The sequence below is a fragment of the Camellia sinensis genome, chromosome 1, assembly GCF_055761805.1.
Source record: "Camellia sinensis isolate YWXY chromosome 1, ASM5576180v1, whole genome shotgun sequence".
NCBI classification, from domain to species: domain Eukaryota; kingdom Viridiplantae; phylum Streptophyta; class Magnoliopsida; order Ericales; family Theaceae; genus Camellia; species Camellia sinensis.
The window spans coordinates 73,701,367-73,724,011 of record NC_138961.1 but is presented as its reverse complement, the minus strand read 5'-3'; the positions used below and the strand labels follow the sequence as shown (position 1 = coordinate 73,724,011).

Below are 22,645 nucleotides of genomic sequence, written 5' to 3'. Positions count from 1 at the left end.
GAAGAGAGGAATCATGATTTGAGAGGAAAAATAGAAGGAAAATAATGAGAGGAAAGTGTTTTGGAGCCTATTTATAGTGGCTAGGTACTGATAGAATAATAGCCCCAAAGTCAAATGAAAAGAACAAGTCAAAATGCCCAAAAAGTAAGGCCCAAAATAACCCAACAATCTAGAAATAACTCCCCAAGTCGATGGTATTGACCCTCAGGAAGAAATGCCAAAAACACTAATGTTTGCAGCGGACAAGGTGTCGACCCCAGAACCCGTGGTTTTGACACCAAATTTCAGTAGCAAAATCCAGACTCCGCAGTAGACAAGTGTCGACACAACTTGGACTGGTGTCGACTCCAAAGACCAACAACAAAAGACAAGTGTCGACACCACCAAAACTGGTGTCGACCCCAAATTTCAGTAGCTACACCAAGAGCACAACAACAAGGCAGTGTCAACACCACCAAGACTGGTGTCGACCCTAGGGGGAAGAATAAAACAAGAAAAGAAAGGTAGTGTTGACACCACCAAGAATGGTGTCGACCCTTGAAGCCAAAGCCAACCATGAAAAGAAAAGGAACAACCGTCACGAGTAAGGTTTTCCGAATTCAAACGCAATAAACGGATTGGATTTGAATCAGGATTGCTATGGTTTTATTTTTCATTATACAAGATATTCGTGGCGCAAAAAACGAAGCTCAACAACTCTTAATGTAGAAAAATATATTACATATTGATATTAATGTATTCTTACACTAATAGTATGCAAATAAAATGCAATAGTGGGTTCAATGAATTTGTATTATGAGATGAACTATTAAATAAAATTGTATAATTGCGCAATTAATTTCATACATTCAATTGTATTACAGTTACGGATTATAAAAAATTGAAGTGGAAGTTAATAGAAAAAGATTTCTGTAATACTATATATTTAAAGGACTTGTTTGTTATTTATTATTTAAGATAAGATTGTGATCTCAACAATCTAACTATAAATTAATGTTTATGTTTATAAAATTTTACATTTATCATTTAAATACTTCAGCCAAGTATGTATTTGTTTCTTACTTAGTTATATTTTGGATTTACCCATACAACTCTCCATACTTTGTATACATATCACATACTAATTTAAGTGACACGCATAATTACAGTACTAATAGTTGACAAAAAAATCAGGTATCACGTGCAACGCATGTGCCCAACCACTAGTATTATAAAACAATTGATTTTACATTTATTTATTAATGTATATCCATTATTTTTGTATAATAATATATATATATATATAATAAAAATTATTTATATACAACAATATTCTATAATTATTTTTTACGTTGTCCTCAATTAGGAAAATTTAAGTTGAGAAGCTTGGTTGGAAATTGTCAACTTTTTTTTTTTTAAAATTAAAAAAAAAAATCGGATTGAAATTTTTTGTAGTAGAAATTTTCATGATATGCTAATGGATGTCGTGCAAAGTTATAATATTTTATGACATGAAATGTATGTAGTCTTAAGTATAAACATTTTACGACATATTTTTGTAAGCCGTGAAAATATACATTTTTTACAGCATACTTTTGCATGCCGTAAAAAAAATCAGATTGAATTTTTTTAGTAGAAGTTTTTGCGACATGCTAATACATGCCGTATAAAGTTATAATATTTTATGACATGAAATGTATGTCATCTTAAGTGCAAATATTTTATGACATATTTTTGTAAGCCGTAAAAATATAAATTTTTTACAGCATACTTTTGCATGCCATAAATATATGAATTAATGACTTACATTGTATGTATGCTATTATTAAAAATGCATTAACGACTTGCAAAATATATATATATATATATCGTAGAATGTACTAACTACGACATGCATTTGATGCATGCCGTAAACATGAAGCCATAAATAATTAGTTTTGTTGTAGTTTTTTTTTTTAAATTTTTTGTTATTATTTTAATTCGATGAGAATTCTGAAAGTTTAGGGATGAGCAGGAAAGAGGGTGGGGGGGAGGAGGGCATGAAGGTAATTAGGGATTAAGTTTTTGCGACGAGTTTAAAAACTGTCGGTAAGGAGCAAAGATAAAATCTTTTATGACGGACTAACAGAGAGCGTCGCAAAAAAAAAAAAAAATGATGGGTAACGTACTGTCGCGTATAATATTACTTTTTTCCACGATCTTGGATTTTCCATCTCTAATAATGGTATTTAGTCGGTGACTTTTTTGCGACAATCAAATGTTGTCGCAAAAAAATTAATTTCGCGGTGATTTTTTTTGCCGTCACTAAAGCTTACTTTTTGCAACGATTTGCAAACCGTCGCAAAAAGTTCCGCGTCTAAAGCCTCCTTTTCTAGTAGTGAATTATTTATTTATTTATTATTATAGCCCATTATGGAGTTAGTTGTGACATATTGTAGTTGTTATTTTGAATATGAATGAAGTGCTCTTTGGCTATGTCTCAAATATTATTTAATTATGATGGATTGTGGTACTTTGGTTATGACATAAAGTGATTTGGTTATGAGATAAAGTGGTATTAAAAGAATAAAATGTCATATAATACATTCTAAAAAAATATGTATTATAAAATTTTTCTATAGTTTTTATGGTTTTCTAAATTCTAGAGTATTTTTTATTGAAAAATAATGATTTTTTATTGACCTTAATGCGAAATTAAAGTGGAACCTAACTAGCGGCTGAGGTGGGTTTGAGTGAGTCTAGATTCTCTGTAACGATATTTTTACACCACAAAAAGAATGTCAAAAAATCATTAAGAATAAATGAGAAATTGTCTCATAAAGTAGGATAGGTGGGATAGGTGGTTTCTATCTTCCCCAAAACTTCATTCATGAAGCTTAGTTTATGAGACAATTTCTCATTTAATTCTTAATATTTTTTATCATTCTTTTTACAGTGTAAAGATTATCCTACAAAAAATCAAGACTCATTTAAACCCACCTCAACCAACGGTTGAGTCCCAATTTAATTTTAGATTAAAGTCACCGAAAAACTATTATTTTCTAACATTTTCTTGGACGTGTTTCAGCAGGAAGTCCTTGAATAGACCATGGCAAGGCATGTCTCGTTTACGATATAAGGGTTAAGTTCAACCCATGTCTAAAACTATAAAATCAAGGTAAGTACATAATCATCTTGCAATGCCATCCATCGTTGTCTCACCGCCATCCGCCTTCACCTCGTCACTGTCATCTAGATAGATTTCGTTATAGAGGAGGAGTGCAACCTAGGTTTGAAGAGATGTAGATCTGCAGTGGATTTTCGCAACTCAGATTCGCGCCGTGTGATCTTCGATCTTTGCCACCGGATCTGCAATCTTTCTATCCTTTTTTGTGATTTGCTTAGTCTCAATCTCAGTGTTCGTTTGCAGTAAAGAAACAGAGCCTTGCCGCCGCTCTCGTGGCTTTCAGATCCACGCTATGTGAGCTTCGATTTCCGTTTACCAATCTTGCAAGGTGAAGTATAGAGTTTGTGGTCTCAGAATAGGGGATCTGTAGTGCAGCTCTAGACTATGGGATGGAGAATAGAGTAGTGTCGTTCTATTCTCACCCCTAGAACGGAAAAGAGAGAAGATTTAGAGAGGGTAGAGATAACGGTGGTTGGAATCCAGTTCTGAGAAGTAAAGAGGGCTACAATAATGGTGTTAGAAATGATTGATTGTTCACTATTTTTGTGGATAACATCCCTGAATCAACGGATCCAAAGAGTCTATATATCCTGTTCAACAAATTTGGGGCAGTTAAAGACATGTTCATCCTAGTGAAGAGAGGGTTAGCAACAAGTACAAGATTTGGGTTTATCAGATTCGATTGCTTGGTAGCTACAAATTTGGTTATTCAAAAGGCAAATGGTTTGTGGTATGAGGATAAGAAGCTTAAGGTAAAAAAAAGGCAGTGTTCATTAAGCCTCAACTCAGAAAACAAAGGCCGAAATCAAGTAAATCTATGAAATTGGATTTACAAAGGCAGTTTAAGCAGGATAAAACAGAGGTTGGAGGTCAGAAATCCTATGCTGAAGTAGTAAAAAGAGAAGCTACTCATAGGAAGGATTATTTAACTACAAAAGCTTTTGAGTTAGAAAATGAATGGCGCTATGCGAGTTTCATAGTGAAGCTAAAAAATGTCTTCACTTTTCTGGCATTTAGAGAAGAATTTTGCAAGAAATGTTTGAATGAGATGTTAGTCAGAAAAGGGGAGGTAGAAATGCAATCCTAACCTTCAAATCGACACAAGCTATGGAGGAGGGGTATGATCAACTGAAGGGGTGGATTTATGATTGGTGTGATTCAATAATAGAGTGGAGAAAAGAGAAGAATCTTGAACAGGAGAGATGTGTTTGGTTGTGCTGTTATGGAGTTCCATTTAATTTATGAATTGTTAACACATTCAAAAGCATTGGTAGCTTATGGGGTGAGGTAATCCAGTTTGATGAAGTTATCAATTCAGATTCTTTTGAATATGGCAAGCTCAGATTGATAATGAATAACATGAAGATTATTAATACGGTGATAAGTCAGGAGCACAAAGGAAACACATACCTTGTTAGGATATGGGAATTCTATGATTTTCATGAAGATGGAGCAATCAATTCTAGTGCAGGGGAAGATCAAATCTCTGTCATTGGGAGAATCAATGCAGGGGGCCTAGATCAGGTAAAAGTAGTCTACATAATTCTAAAAAAAGAATTTGGAGACAAAAAAGGGTACTTCCTTCAAGTTCACACAAATCAAATAAGTTATCAACAACTAGCAATCAGTACTTGAAGAGTGTTGGATTTGTTGGAGGATCTCAGATAGATTGGGTGCATATGAAACCTCTTAAATTAAGGAGTATGCTTGGCCCACAACTAAAATGTGGGCGTGTTTATTCAGTATTGTGGAGGCCCAAATTCACTGTTGTATACACTATAGGAAATTGGGGAAATTATGGCATTTAATTAACGACATTTTTTTAAACGTCACTTTTTCTAATAATTAATGGCGTTTTTTAAACTTCGCATTTGTTATTAATTAAAATGGTATCGTTTTGTGAATAGAAGACGTTTGAAAACGCCTCCAAATCCTATCTCTCTTTACACCCTATTTTGTCTCTCCAAACCTTTATTTTGAAAACCCTATTTTGAGCAATGTCCTTTCTTTCTCACTCACTCAAATCTCTCACTCACTCTCTTGCTCTCTCTTTCTCTCAGAGGATCGAATCAATATAAAGTTCTCTCTCTCGATTCATCTTTAGTTCAGTGATTCTTTTTCGATTCTTCTTCAGTTTGGTGATTCATCTCAGGATTGCGATTTCAAAGTTTGATTTTGAGCACAATTCTGTGATTTATCTCTATGGATTTGGAACTCTGTGTCTTCTTCAATCAGAGGTTAGTTGTTCTGTTTGTGATTTATCTATGTTTCTTCTGGGCTTTGGATCAGTGTTTTGAAAAATGCTGAATCAGTGTTTTGAAAAATTAGTCTCAGTGATTTCATCTTTGTTTCAGTAATTGTTTTTCACTGATGTGTTGCTCTGCACTATGAGATCTAGATTGTACTTTCAGTAATTGGTCTCAGTGATTTCATCTATGTTTATATTGTGTTCGATCTGTCATCGATGTGGTTATGGATTTTGATTTTTGTGAATTTGTGTGTGATTGGTTGATTATGTTTGGAATTGTGGAATTCACTGATCTGAGTCGACGTGGACTGATCATAGGGTTCTTCTCAATGTCCATTTTTGCATTACAATTTAATTTATATTATTATTTATTGGGAATTGTTTGACTTTGCTCCGTAAAATTAGGTTGTGTTCGGTTGAATACAAATTAGGGAGTTGGGAGAGACCACCATATCATTTCCCTCGTTTGTTTGACAGACCTCAAAGGACAAAGCAATTTCACTTAACAAGTATTTGAAAAAAAAAAATGGTTATAGAATTAAGCAGAATGCTAATGCTCATAGAAGCTTAAATTTGTTCACTTTAATTTGCACAAATCCCTCCCCAAATCTAAGATCCAATATGGATTGAGAATCATAACCTGAGCTACCTAACACTAATATCACACAGGTAACAACATGTTTGAAAACCAGCTAGATTTGGGTTCCAACCAAAATTAAGCATAAGAATGTTTTAACCTAGAGCTATATGCCAAATTAAACTTCAACTTCATCTACAGTCACTTTAGAGAAGCAACTCTTAGAAATATTGACAGAAACTCATATTCACTTTTACATTTGTGTTTTTTGTACGGATATTCATGTTAATAAAATATTTGATTTGTAATCATTTCTTTAAGTGGCCATTATTAGACTACGTACTCTGATTCTGTTTTGAATTGTCATTTTATATTTTGCATTATATTTAAATGTATAGATTTATCATCTTACATTGCATGGATTGTAGTCATTTAAGAAGGTAAACTTTATTCATAGTCCTTACTTTTATGTTTGTAGTTTCTTTATATATTATCTATGAGTTCTAGCTTCGACAGTTCTTCTAGTGAGAGTGAGCAATCAAGCTCTAGTAGTTCTAGTTTAGATGAGACTCAAACCACACTCAAGATGAGAGTCATACCTGATCCATTGGCATCATGGCATCCACCAGGCAGTCTTCCTACCACATTGCGTAGTGATAGTACATCACATGGTTCAGTTTCAGCTGGTACGTATAAACTTTGAAAGGCTATTTTTTGTGTGCGAATTACCCGATTTATGAGTGCATAGAATTGTTGTTTTTATTCAATCATCATCAATTTGACCTTTATTGGCTTTTGTTACTATGGCTGCAGTTGCAAAAACTTGAGTTTTGTTTGCCATCTCCTATTGGGGTACTCAGAGTGCATCGATACAATTTTATTTATGTGAAAAAATGTTTATATATGATAATTTTTTGTAATATCTTAAATAAATTTCATATTTGACAGAAATCAAGCAAGAAATATAGAAAAATCCAGAAGAAGAAGACATTACATCATAGAACAGGTCGAAAGCCTTTCTCAGTAGTTCGAGTGGAGGTATAATTATTCTCTCACATCAATTAAAAGTATTTTATTTTATTTTCTAAATTGCTCATACATTTTGCCATCTTGAGATTGAAAATCCATAAAAATTTCATGAAGTTTGAAAAAGCAAGTTTTGCAGTGTATCTTGTTAGTTTTCTTCAATGTTCATAAAAATAAAGTATTCGATATGATGGGGTTTATTTGATTTTGAGTTTTTGTTATAGTATTAATTGACTGACTTTAGCTTTGTGTGTGCTCAAAGCCTCAAACTAAAATAAAGCAAGATTGAGACTTGCTGTTATGGGTTTGAATTCAAATTATTTATTTGGTTATTTGCACCAAATTAATGGCCTATTAAACTAGCTTAGAATCTCAGAGATGGACCGTACATGAATTTAGGAGAATTTAGGAGATGGACTATTTTATGTACCTTGTCATTCTTAGAATTTTTGTTTGATTTCACTCTAATGTTTTTTTATTTGTCATTTATTTACAGGAGATAAAAAAGACCAATGGGGTTCCTGCTAGTTGGCCACAGGGGTGGATGGCCGTATATATGAAAGATGGGAAGTCAAATAGTGATTCAATTAATGAGGTTATAGTATGTGATACTACTTTATTGGACTTTTAATAGGATTTATATTGGAGGCTAATTATTGAATTCAAAATTGTAGACTCAAATGAATGAGCTAACCGAGCACATGGAGGGATCTTCTAGTGACCCTACTGCATTAAATGAGCAGATCTTTACACAAGGTAAAAACAATAGAATGTAGAAAATGGTGGGTGATTACGTGTTGTGGAGCATTGGAAATGTGAGGAATAGAATGATTTTGAATATGTTGAAATTTTGATGTAAGAATAAAATGTGTCACACTTTGGAAGTCTTTGGTGGGTTAAGGAAGGTAATTTTTTGGGAAAATTGGTCTAGGGTCCCTCTCTCACTTTTCGTAATGGAAGAGATCCACGATATTACTTTTTGATGTCTAAGGTCCCTCCAATCTATCACAGAGAAATTCAGCCCCCTTCCTTTTCTCTACTCTCACTTATCACTGCGATCAAACACGCACACACACAGAGTTCACTGTTCGTGATCGAAAACGCAATCATCATCACTCTATTTCTGAAATACAGATCGATCATGGAGGTCTACAGATAAGGATTGCTCTTCTATCTTTCTTTCTCTCTCTCGTCGATCTCATGCCTGCTATCACTTCCGTGGCAGATGTGCGAAGCCATGACCTGAGCGAGCCTGATGGATTCAACTAAAAGTTGTGAGATTGTACAACGATAAAACAGAGATCTCAAAATATATATATATATATATATATCTAAAAACCTGGTCAACAATTTACAGAAACTATTTTAACTATGTATTAACAAATTCTAAATTCTAAAGTTTTTCGATCTATCAGTGGCTTTTACCAGTTTCCTATTAGAAGGATGGTTAAATTGGCATGCCGCACCAAATCTGCATAGGCCAGTTCTAATGTAGGTGATGCGACGGCGATATTTCGTCTTCGGTCCATCTGTTTACAGCAAATGATCTCGGTTTTACAGAATTTTGATTGATGGCTTTTGCAAGGCTGGAAAACTAGAGGTTGCACTTGAGCTGCATCGATAAATTTCATCATCTTCATCCCATTGTGCTTAGATTATCCAGAGAAATTTCGAAGTCCAGAGAAATTTGGTGGACGAATCTGCAAACATCAATATCAGGTCCAGAGAAATTCTTCTGGAGATAAATTCGGAATTCTCAGAAGTGTCGATGTAGGAACTGTTTTTAGAATGATCCCCTTCAGCAAATAAGTGAGGATTTTTTGATCCAGCAGTATATGATAAGTTATGTTTACTTTTGTAATTATCAGGAAAGAATCCTCTTGGCGAGCTCAATAAACCACTAGTATTTCTTTCACTGCGGAGCTTAGTAGATACTACTGGTGATTCTGGTGTCTCAGGATGTTTTCCTGACAATTCTGCAGGTCTGTGAAAGCACAGATGAGCCACAATTCGATCTATGGGATTGGTCTCAGTCTCCGTATCAGGCATTCGAGTGAAACTGCTGCAATAAGATAGCATCACAGGTAGAGGAGGTATAATGAAAATTGGAAAGTTGCAGTTTCTTCTAAGCCTTTTGTGATGAGAGCTGAGTATGCTCACTGTCCAGCAGGAATTTTTGATATAAAGTGGAGCCCGGTTGGAGCCATTGTTGGTCCGTTGCTTGCTCAAGCTGATACAGATGGTTACTTGAGGCTTCATCACCTAGAATGCTGTTTGGATGGATCAGCAGCTGGAGGTAATAGGGTATATAAGTGACAACAGTAGCAACAATGGTGGAGGATCAAACCCACGACAGAGAAATTTGAATTTTCTCTGGAGTCCATGAAAGGCTAAGGAAATTTCTCTGGCAGTGTCCATGAAAGGCTAAGGAGGCCAGAGAAATTCAAAATTTCTCTGGACCAATTTTCTCTGACTTGAATTTTCTCTAGATTGTTGTTGAGGGACCTTAGACATCATGAAAATATTTGATGTCCTTTATACTATAAAATCATAATATCAGGGACCTTAAAAAAAATACCCCTAATTTTTTTTAGTCTCTTCATGAGTAGAAATAAAATTAATTGGCAGAGATTTATAATTGTAAGCCTAGAATTTCGTTTTGGAAGTTATAATGATGGGTATATTTTGCATCAATATTTGTGATTTTATTTTACAGCAATATAAAGTAGAGAATCTGACTTCGGAGGCCAAAATTCATTATGTTATGGCCACTAGTTACTTAATGGCCGATCTTTCTATTTATGGTTCGCTGTGACAATTGGTTTTGAGATATTTATCTTTTCAATATTTATATTTTTGTGTGTGATTTTGTTTTTTCTGTTCTCATTTGCATTCTTGCAAGTTAGATACGCATGTGTTATCTCATCCTTAGAATTTCACACACAGGAACGACTTCTTCAAGCTGGATACAAAAGGAACATAGCTGAGTCCTCATCTACTTTTTTTTGGGCTTCTTTTATTTTGGGTATGCACTTAGAATTGTTTTTCAGAACTTGCTCCTAGAATCAAATGCCGAAATATTGCAATGTTTAGAGAGGGTTTAGAGGCTCCTTCTTCAGGTTTTAAATTCATTGGAGTGAGCACTTTCATTAAAACTCAGTTTGTTCATCTTTCACTCTCTTATTGTTCTTAATGCTTGAAATGGTTGGTTTATTTTTTTATTTTTTTCTTATTGCTGCAATTCTTGTTCCTTCAATTGATATTAGCGCTCAGTGGAAGACTTGGAAGCTATTGCAACGTTGTATATTTCTTATTGGTTAGAACTGACAACTACTTCACATGGTTCACCCCTAGATGCCACAAATGTTTTGGCCTGTAGCCCTTCCTTGAAAAAGTCACTTTAAAGCAGCAGCTAAGATGTGAGCCTTGAAGGTTGTAATTGTTAAAACAACTTATGGGGTTTTGTGCCATTTTTTTGGCAAATCACCTCTTTTAAATGTTGTTCATCTCACACTGATGAGAGCTACTTTTGAAGTTTAAGTAATTTGACTTCTTCTTGACCATTTTGATTTCAATTGATGTATTTAAAATTTGAACATGAATTATTTCTACTCTTGGGTATGCAATGTATTGTTTCTTATTTTTAATTTTGTTTCCAAGCTTAGTTTATTTATTATTTTAATAAATATCAATTATTAGTTCTTAATAATTCTTTATGGTAGGTATTTTTTTAGTTCAACCATATAAAATTAACACAATTAAAAAAAAAAAAAAGAGTTATGGCGGCGTTTTTTGAATGTCACTATATCCCAACCCCAACGGCTAGATTTTTAAAATGTATTAATGCCTATGATAGCATTTTTCAAATGTTGACGTCATCTTACCATTAGATAGAACTTTTAATATAACGACGTTTCTAAAGCGCCATAAGGTTATAGCAACGGCCGCGTCTTCGGTGTTTGGTGCTAAACGTCACAAAAGGATTTGACGTCTTTTTGGAGACCTATAGCGGCGTTTTTTAAACGCCTCTAAAACCCCTATTTCTAGCAGTGAGATCAAGGAGTTCCTATTCACAAAAACAAGTCTGTGCTAGTATCCCATGGGCCAAGTTCACTTATTTCTCTTGGGCCTAAAGGAGTAGAGACAGGGGTTGATGTTGTTGTTAAGTTTTTGATTCCAGTAGAAAGTAGCAACTCGGTCAAGAAAGAGGAATCATCTAGGTGGTATAAAGATGGAGGTGTTCATATGGTTACAAACCCCAACAATGCTAGTCAAAGGAATAAAGAAAGGAAAAAGAAGTTATTGAAAGTATTAATGGTATTTCCAACATTCAAAACATTTTGGAAGGGGGTTTGAATTTGGTAGGGGGTCCTAATTTGGATTTGGAAGGGGGTTCAAAATTAAGTAATTGTTTGATATGAGGTCCAAATTTGGAAGGGGGTGGTTTGGGTGTCCTGTTGTTTGGGTGTTGGGGTGGTTTTATTTTCCTTTGTTCACTTGTTTGTTCCGTTTGTTTCTCTCCAGCCTTGGTGTAGTGTTAGTAGAGGATTGGCTTGCTTTTCAGTCCCGACCTAGTTGGAATTGTCTAGTTTGCTATGATGCTTATGCACTCGTTTTCCTTTATTGATGTTCATCTCTGTATTCTGTACATTTGATTTTCATCAATAAAGTTTCTTTTGCTGATAAAAAAAAAAAAAAAAAGTTCAACCCATGTCTACTCTGTAGACTTTTCCTTACTCTTGGTCATTAGTATAACTGTTAAACTCATGTAAATAGACTATGGAGAATTAATGCCCTCCAATTTTTTAGGTTTGTCTATACAACTCTTTCATGTGTACATAATTTAGTTATGGAATAAGATATAACTAACTTACTACAGTAAGAAAAATGTGTCTCATTTTGTAATTGGATTGCGTGCATATAGAATTTTTTCCCCCTATATTGCTTCTATGTGGATGTAATTTTGAGTGAAGTCACGTCATACGATCTTGAACCATGGTGGTAGGTGGCAAGGTGTGATTGGCCAAGGTATTGGTGTGGATCATACCTAAGCTGTGATGTTCAACAAGGAAGTTAAGTTCTTGTGGATGAATGACTCTTAGGTTGGGTGTAGTTAGACTCTTTGGAAAGATTTACTCTAACCCAATTAGAAGAGATGTATCATAAATGATGAGCGTCTTACTAAAGTATCCTAACTTGATCGTTGGAAGGCCTTTGAAGAGGATGCTCATTGGTGAGCCTTCAAGGGTAATGTCTCTAGTTCACTGTGGAACTAGCCAAGCCCATGAGACCACTTTTCACTAAATTTTTTTTTTGGGTTCACTTTTCACTAATTACTATCAGTATATGACGTATAGTTCCAAATTGGATTGTGTTTGATAAGGAAAAGACTTTTAGGAGGCGTTAGGGCACTTTATAAAGGTATCAGCCCCTAAGGGCGAAAGGTAAATGTGAATTTATGCATTTCAGTATTCTTTGTGCATTATAGGTCCCTTGAATTGGTGAAGACTGGATACCCATCATGAAGGCCATCTTAAGATCTGCAAGATGCATTACAGTTGACCTTCCTCGCCATGTCGATCAAAGATGTAAAATCATGGCCTTAGGGAAGCAGCACAAGCACCAAGTTTGTCAATTGAAGATATATTACAGAATTTGATTCACAATGTTACTCCTAGAAAAGTTACCCCTGTTGGATTCTCTATGGGAGCAAGAATTGCATTGTACATGGTGTTGAGAAGCGCTACGAAGATAGAAATTAAGTAATTTTTTTTTGTGAGTTAGATACTCTATCAAGGTACTCTGAAAATTTTAGTGCTTGTGATGCAAGGTTGTAGAAGTTGTCATAGTATCTGGAGGCCCTGGATTAAAAGATGTGTTAGAGAGAAAGATCCACGGGGCTGATGACTCAAGTGCCTGCTCCCTTATTATTCATGGCATAGAAACCTTTCCAGAAGTCTCTAGAGAGCTACGAAATAGGTAATTGATGGGTATCACTTATTAAACTTTGCTTCTACTGTTGGTTTAATTATTCTCAAGATTTCTCCAGTTAAATGATTAAAAAATGTATCATGGTTTCTTTCGTTGTGTAGCTTAAGAGATCATCCCATTTCAAGCAGATAGTTGCTAGCTGTTTGCAGCAGGATGACATACACACCGTTGCGAAAGTTCTGTCTGATTCAAGTATCAGGAGGCAACTGTAGGCTTAACTAGCTGTTATGAATTATCCTTTTCATAATAGTTTTGATTTATTGGTTTGCCTACTATTTGATCTATTAAGTAATTGCTCTTTTTGTCTTGCACATCACCCCTTATTTTTCAAGGTTTTGGATACATGTTTACTAATTTACAAATTATGCTAATCTTGTCCTTGGCCTTGAATTAAATGGTGCAGGAAGGAGCACAATGTTGCTAAAGTGAAAATTTGTAACAAGCCTCTTGGATATGGGATGTTTATTAAAAAAAAAGGGAAAAAAGGATCATTATTCCATGTCCAATGGTGGTATGACCCATGACCCATTAGAAGACCCATGAGATTTGAATTACCTTATCTAGAAGATAAGGATTGAAACCAAAGAGTCCATCTTATTAAGAGATCGGTTACATATTCAGATATGATACGTATTATGTATTGTAGGTTGATCGAAAAGTTCTTCCAACTTTCTCTTCAACTCTTTGCCGCATTTGTACTATGAATGGTATAGGTAGTTCTCTAGTAGTTCTACTCCATTACTGGGAATTGTTTGAAGACATCAATAGAGGTACGTAATGTTGTACAAATTGTGTAATTAAAAGAGACCAAACAGATTCATATTTAATAAATTAAATTATAGAACATGAAATCATGGGACTAAATTATACAACTCGATGAATAGAAATACTCAACAAAATTAAATGGTAAAAGAAAGAAAACCAAAGCCCGTGTGATACCATAGTTTCCTTAAAACAGATTTGCCGCCTCACCGTTGGTGCTGGAGGTATATCGGTGTCTGTCTCCCAAGATACGATGGTATAGACTCACTAACGCAGAAGCACCTTTTGTTTAGCTCTGGTGAACTTACAATGGTATCACTCTCTCACATAGGAAGAAGAATATAGGAGCAGACTGACTGTATATAAAAGCCAAAAATTTTGTGTAGAAACTAAGAAAGATGGCCTTCTTTTATACACAATGGGGGAGAGAGGAGGAGCCTTCCAACCATGAAGGTTGGCAACAAATGCAACCAATTGCTCCTGCAAAACTGATGGGTAATAAGTGTGCGAGTTACATACTCTATATACACGTGTGTATATTTGTATCCACCAAACAAACCAGACCTAAAAAGATTAGGTTGATAAGCCATTAATTCGGCCCAGCGTAAGCCTATTCCATTCTAGCAAGTCTCAAGTCTCAAGCGAAAACCCAAGCCCAAGTCCTAAGATCCAAGATCTGCGACCCATGGATCACGGACCATAGTTTTGGCCCAAGCCCATCCTTGAAGCATATATAACTCCATTCCTTCAGAAAATTTAGATGCCCCACAGGGCTCATGCCCTTATCAAAATTTTGAGATTTAAATACCCATCAATGCTTTCTTTTACAATCAACGTAGGATTGGTAATTATACATAATTCCCAATACCTTATTCATGAGGCCAACTTTATGAGACAATTTCTCATTCAATTCTTAATGGTTTTTAGTCATTCTTTTTGTGGTGTAAAGATCTTGTTACAAAGAATCTAAATCCATTTGATCCCACCTTAACCGGTGGTTGGGACCTATTTTAATTTCATATTAAAGTCACCATAAAACTATTTTTTCCAACACGTGATTCACCCACATGGTTCATGGATTCGGTTTGAACGTAAAAGGTATGTCCAAATTTGTTTATTTATTTATGATATTTATTTCTTATTTTTTCTAATTGGTATTAGACCAATTATTGGGTGTTTTCGTGTTATTTGTGCATGAATATATATACACACACATGTGATTCGTGCATTAAAATTGGTGTTTTTTGAATCCTCTCTGATCATCCTAAATTTCATGTATATTGTAATCCATATAATGTAGATTATATCTGCAAAGTTTTAAAAAAACCAGACGGTCAGATTTTAAGAAAAAAGAGATCCATATTTGATTTTGTAACTTTAACTGCATATTGTTTTTACATGTTTCATTTTTCATGTTGTGAAATTTACTTATTTGGAATCCTTGTTTCAAAAATTTCAAAACGGTATATTATGGGCCTGATTCCAAATTACGAGAGAAAGCTCAAACCCTAATTTTGGATGAGAGTTGAAGCTATTGGAGCAAGTGGAGAAGAAGATGAAATTGCTGCTGACACGCGCTGATGTCTTGACGTTGATGTACGCTGATGTCATTAGTGATGCTCATTGACTCTGCGTTGATGTTAGTGCTGCGCAAGTGCTGATGCAAGCCGTTGATATCATCTACTAATGTAAGCGTTGATGCAGACACTAAGATTTTTTAGGCTCTGATTGTTTGTTTTTTAATTCAAAATTATGTTTCTATATTATTCGTTATAATTCTGATTAAAGTATGGATGGTACCGTTAGACTCGTACTTTTTTTTTCCTACAATTTGTTAAATGTTTATAATTTTCTAGAAAATAAAATATTTTTTATTAATAAATAATTCAATATTTTTAAGTTAAATTGCTCGTGGTGGAGCATGATTTCTATTATTGACTTGAAATTTTTACAGTGCATTGTTGTAGTGAAGTTTTATTTATTGGTATGAGTATTGTATTGTTTCAGATTCTGTATTATATATTTTTGATTTTCTATATAGTTTTTATTATTTAAATTTTCAAAAAAAAAAATACAAAAATTATTTAGCACTGTTATGGCATATTCTGAAAACTAATTCAGCATGTTTAGTTTTCTATTTATGCATAGAACTTATAGAATGTTTTAATTCCAGAGCTTGAATAAATATTCTATTTATTTTAATTCCATGATTAAATATTATAGTATGTTTTCTTTTATAAATTACATTGAGATACTATCATGTGGAGTTAAATGTTTTATCATATGCTATAGATAGTGAAAAGTTGTTCGGTTGAGAGAAATCTTTGTATATTTACTCCCAAAAACTAATATTTGGCGCATGAATTAAATTAAATTAAATTTTGGATAATTGTCATTTGTGGCACAAGAGATTATTACAAGTATAGTGGATTTTCAATTTTGCGACTTGTGTAATATTGTCACTATTTAATTTAGATTTTTGTAGAAAAATTATATTGTGATATGCTAATCAAATTAATCCCAATGCATATTTTTCCTTTAATTGACTTAGTTTATGGAATTTAATTTGGTTTACCTAAACTTAGTAGAGATGTTTAATTCTGAACAATGTAATCATTTTTTTAGATGAGCAGAAAGTCTTGTAAACTTTAGGTCAGACATTAGTTGAGCAAAAGTACGGACACACGACTCAACATCGCCGTGGTTTTGTTGCCTTGATTGGCATAATAAAATCTGATGTGTGCACTATGATTAGCAACATGCTAAGCAGTTTTGATTGGCAAGTTTGGAGTTATGAGATTAGTAAGCTCTCAATAGATTTAATGTGATCCTGATTATTGAGCTACACAGATTGACTTTGTAATTTGACTTTTAATAATGTTGCATCATCAAATGAAGCAATATGCAGAAGTCACATCATCTAAGATATGTGAGTTTAAATCATTTAGCAATTAAGTGTAAGTATGAGTAGTGTTTTGCTCTCTACCTATCTCTTGGGAGTGGATAGAGCAAAATTTCATACATTATGATAGTGTGCATTCAACGTTAGTGCTTAGAAGCTGTAAAATCTATTAACACTTAGTGAGAAAATTAGTGCTTAGTGATTGCAAAATCCATTAGCACTGTCAACTTGTCTAAGTCTGGACACTTACTGTTTCCATACTTAAGTGTGAGACATGACGAGGTGCTTCTTTGTATGATTCCTTAGCTAGGCTAATGTCTTTGAATGGCGTTTATCACTAAGCGCAAAAATTGCAACATAGTAATTAAAAAGTCAAGGCCAAATTGGTTGTTATGACTCTAAGAATTTAACGCATGACTCGTAAGAGCATTGTGTTGAATTAGACTCTTTAGCTTTATTCATGCTTAAGTTGCTTCAGGAGCAATTATTGACTAGTAGCTTATTCTCTCCTTTAGTGGATAGTAGAATTAGGAGCAACTAATTATGAAGTGAAAAATGGAGATGGCAAGAGGACTATCATCATGTTTCAACTAGATGCAGTAAAATGTATGGAGAATAAAATTGACTTGAAGATGCAGGGGATTAGCACTTACTAGTTAAATTTGCAACTTAGGCGCACTGTTACATGCAATTAGGTTGTCCCATTGAACCTAGATCTTGGGATCTCCAGTCAACTAGGTTCAGTTTCCAATCTGGTAACACCTTACACTAAAGGCCTTAACCCTATTCCTTCTGATGACTTCTCTACTAACATTTGATTTAAGCCTTTGGTTAGTGGATCCATAATGTTGTCCTAAAACTTTACATAGTCTAAAGTGATAACTCCGTTCGAGAGTATTTGTCGTATGGAATTATGTCTACGACGAATATGTCTAGACTTTCCATTATACATATTACTCTGTGCTCGTCTAATCGCCAATTGGATGTCACAATGAATACAGATAGCTGGCACAGGTCTGGACCAATGTAGAATATCCTCAACGAACTGATGATGCCATTCAGCTTCTTCAATTGCTTTATCTAAAGCAATAAACCCAGATTTCATCGTTGATCTCGATATACACGTTTGCTTGGAAGATTTCCAAGACACGACTACCCCTCCGTGGGTAAACACATAACCACTAGTGGATTTGGAGTCCTTTATATCAGATATCCAATTAGCGTCACTATACCCTTCTAGCACCGTTGGGTATCTGGTATAATGCAGCCCATAACCACAGGTGTGGTGTATATAACCTAACACCCGCATAATGCCCCTCAAATGAGTAGCATTCAGATTACTCGTGTATCTACTAAGTCTGCTAACAGAGTAGGCTATATCTGGCCTTGTATAATCATCAGATATATTAAACTTCCAATGGCTCGAGAATATCCTAACTGAGAGGCACTCTCATCATTATTCTTGGTCAAAGGTAGATTCACGTCTGTCGGTGTCCTAGACACACTTGTATCTGATTTACCAAATTTCTCAAGTATCTTCTCAACATAGTGAGATTGAGAAAGTACAATGCCATCAGATGTTCTGGTAATCTTAACACCCAGAATTACATCTGCAAGGCCTATGTCTTTCATGTCAAACTTAGAGTTTAACAACCTCTTGGTAGTTCGAATCATTTCATCATTACTACTAACAATGAGTATGTCATCTACGTATAGACACAATATGACATAACTTCCGTCAGTGTCTTTGACATATACGCATTTGTCACACTCGTTGCTTTTGAACCCATTCGACAACAAAGCATTGTCAAACTTCTCATGCCATTACTTGGGAGCTTGCTTCAAACCATACAATGATTTGACAAGCATACAAACTTTCTTATTTTGTCCTGGAGCTGAGAACCTCTCAGGTTGCTCTATATAGATTTCTTCATCTAAATCTCCATGTAGGAAAGCTATCTTTACATCTATCTGATGTATCTCCAGACCACGTAAAGCTGCTATCGCAATCACCATGCGAATGGATGTAATCCTTGTCACAGGTGAATACGTATCAAAGTAATCCAGGACTTCTCGCCACCTGTATCCTTCGATAACTAGTCTAGCTTTATACTTATCAATTGACCCATCAACTTTTATCTTTCTTCTAAAGATCCACTTACTCCCCAAGGCCTTACTGCCTGGGGGTAGATCAACTAACTCCCAAGTATGGTTCTGTAAGATGGAGTCAATCTGTAGCCTGACTTTTCCGTGCCCCCTTTTGGAAGGCGAATAAGTCCTACAGTTCAGACTCTCGCAGTTCTGAATCTGATTTCACAAGTGCAATGTGAAATAGATAATTACCAAAGAGTCCAAATCCAACAAATCTTTTGGAAAATCGATTTTGAATCAAATTGCCAAAAATGGATTACTTTGCTAGATACAGAGTTGCCACCTAAATATTTTATTTTAGGAAAATTTAGGAAACCCATGACTCGTGCCAAAGGCCACATGTCTGTCATCACTAAGACTGTCTTGGCTCGGGAACTTAGGTACGAGAGGGGAAGGTCATGAATGAATTTGAGCACCCCCACTTGCCCGATCAAAGATCGGCCTCTACTAATCATGATATGAATCTTATTCACATTATATGCTCTTGTTCCGGTTTATTAGGGTAGTATTACTATGTGATGCGCACACCCAAGTATAGACTAACTTGCAAGAATTGGAACATTTCAAGTCATGTTTGTTTTGAAAATTGTTTCAAAATATGTACCACTTGAAAAAGTGATCGCATATGAACATTGCTCAAATTATTCCAATTCAAGCAACAAGCCTTCATCCACAGGCATTCAAACAATTATTATTTAAGCACTTAGCCTCATGGCAAGCATGCTAGTCATGGCAACAATCACACACATGCAATATGCTAAAGCGAGTAAAGGCTCACCTAGTACTCCACGCCAAAAGAGAAATGAGTTAGAAAAATGCATGATTCCTAACTATGCGATATGACTAATGCAACACATGCAATATGCAATCTAAATAGGCTCGACTACTTAACATGGCATATGGATCAATTTGATAGCATGTGATCTAAGCATGTATTCAAAGAATTATTTAAACTAACAATGCAGTTAGAATGGTGAACCGAGCCTCGGTGCATGCAATACAATTGTATGCAAACATGAAGTATGCTAAACAAAACGTGATGTCCCTAAACTAACCATCATTAGTAGTTAAATAAAAGGGAGAAAGACGTGGGGTTGAAAGGCATACACATTATTACAAGTTTGCCTTCTCACGAAGGAGAGTCCGAATGAATAAACTAGCTCATTAACTAACTAATCAAAGCTAGGGTAATTATTACAAAACAAATAAAATTAGGTAAACTACTTAACTAATTATTACAACAAATGAATGAATTAACTATTCTAGTTAACTAACGAATTACAAACGAAATCGAATAACTAGTTAACCAACTAATTAATTACAATACCTTACAAAATTAACTAGCTATGACTAATTAATTACAACAATTTAAACTTAAACATGCTTGGTATGCGAGTAATGCTCATGCACATGCTCGATTTCCACCCAAAAGCCACTGTTTTGCTTCCAAAAGGTCTCTGTTGCACAGTAGAAAACTTATACCTTTGTCCACTTCTAGAATAGCTCTGCTCTGCTAAAAAAACACATTATTGGATTTTGCATTAGTGGCTAGCCGACCATTGATGAGGCCTGCTAGCCACCAGTGATAGTTGGCCGGCCATCAAAGGTGGCCTACCGACTACTGCTGTAGGGTTCACCTTGTTGCAACAGAGAACAAACAGAGCATGTACATGGCATTTTCAAGGGTTTGTTTGCACAATTCACCTCTCATTTTCATGAACAAATCAAAGGAGTAGTAAACTTGGTTCATAGACCACCAAGTCAAGCTATTTCATTGCATGATGGCTCATGAACCAAAGTGTGCAATTTCGATAAATGCAACAAAATAAGACTCAAACCATCTCCCTTTCATGAATTGATCAAGAGAAGTGGTGACTTTGGAAACTTGAACCATTTCATCACTAATGAGTATGAAATGCCTCAAGCTTCCATGTGTTCAATTAACATCTGATTGAATACAAAACCAAATTCTTATCTTACACCATTTTAGTTCCATTTTAATTACTTCATTTTAATTACCAACCATCCTTTAATTGATTGAGTCCAATGGTGAGTTTAAGTTCTCTAACGGAAAGAGGGCTCAAATCAAGTGTTGTCTTTGGCATGAAAGAGACATTAGACCGTTGGTAATGAACACCCTAAGGGATTAAACCATTAAGCATGACATCTCACGGGGTGTTTGGGAAGAAGCTTTTTTAGCTTTTTTTTGGGCTAAAATAGCACTAAAAGACAAAATAGGCTAAAATAGCCAATAAGACAAAATATCACATTAAACTCATAATCATTTCACTTTTTCTCTCACAAACATCACATCTAACTACAAAAAAATTCAACTATCTTCCTAAACACAAAAATTTGAGCCTCCTAAAATAGCCAAAAACTAAAATAGCCTACTAAAGTAGCAATTTCCCAAACGCCCACTCAATCCCATGCTTAAACAAACAAGTTGTTTCAAACCACTTTCAAGGCAAAACAAAAGCCAAGAAAGGAGGGAGGTTGCAGAGGTGATTAAAGGTGATCATAAGTATGGAAACCATAAATAAATGCAATCAACTCAAATAAGATGGTGTCTAAGGCCTAAAATACCAAACTCATGAGGACAATTACACTACAAGCATGCAAAACAAAGCTCAAATGCAACTATTAACCAAAAATAGTGCTAAAACAATACTAAATAATTCCTAAAACATGCTGGAATTAAAACAAAAGTGGCTAGATTAATAAGCTAAAACATAGCACAAGCTACGCTAGTACGCAAGACACAAGGAGGGGAGGCTAAACCCTCCAAATTTGGACTTCAAAACATGATTTTGGCCACTGAAAAAGCTCTAAAAAATAGTATTTAAAAGCTCAAAAACAAATAGTAAAAGGGTGGGAAACACAAAGGAAAAGGCTTTCAAAGCAAGGTATAAAAAAGGGTGGAACACCTCTCAACCTTCAATGGCCTTAAGACCCAAGCTTCAGCCCAAAAATACAGAAGTTTTACGGCCCAAAATCACTTGGAAAACTGCAAGAAAAAGAGTAGTTAAAGCAAGCAAATAGGCAAAGCCTTATACCTTTGAAGAGGAAAACCAATTCCAAGCAACAAAACCAAACAAACACACCCTCTAGAGCTCCAACAAGGCTCAAGAATACCTCAGCTCAAAGATGAAGAGGTTTGGTTAAGAGTGTATAGGCAAATGTTGAAGATTTGTAAGCAAAAGTGTAGGAATTTACTAGAGAGAGGAAAAATTTTGCTCTAAATTTTTTTTTACCTTAAAACATAAGAGGGAGGCCTCCTATATATAGAAAACATGAATTCCCTATAAGAACATCCAGCCCTATACGTGGGGGCAAATGCATGCATCTGTGCAAACAGCTGGCACAACTGACACAAAATATCTGCAAAAGACACTGGTGGTCGGCAGCAAAAAAGTGATGGCCGACAGCCCAAAAAAGGGGGCCGGCTGGCCACCAAGGGTTGCAGGCTTGAAGTACCAAGGCTTGGTCCAAGGATGAGGCAACGGGGGTATAGGGTTTGAAGGGCTCAAAGCTGTAGTATTCCGCTGAGGACTTCGAGCACTTGATGAGCAAATAGACTTATCATCGAGTGTGCATGCAATGACATCCAAGTCGCAAGGGCCGTAAAAAATGGGGTGTCTACAGTTGCCCCTCTTTAATTGAACTCGGAGTCATGAAATGACATGAGTGAATGTCAAATCCCGGAGATGACCCATTTTGACAAAGCCGTAAGACTTGGATAAACAATTAAGACATAAATAAATGGTTGCGCCTGCAGGTTGCCTACGTATCCTTTTGCAAGGAATCAAACCAGCATAGTTCTGCGGCAAAATGCAAAAGATG

The 22,645-nt window shown here is 35.2% G+C and overlaps 1 long non-coding RNA gene across 1 annotated transcript; it reads left to right on the top strand.

The window, feature by feature from the left end:
* The first annotated feature begins 3,054 nt into the window (after positions 1–3,054).
* On the top strand, positions 3,055–7,664 carry LOC114317969 (uncharacterized). Its single transcript, XR_014336342.1, has 2 exons — positions 3,055–7,008; positions 7,493–7,664. It is a non-coding gene; the product is annotated as an uncharacterized LOC114317969 (long non-coding RNA).
* Positions 7,665–22,645: the final 14,981 nt, after the last annotated feature.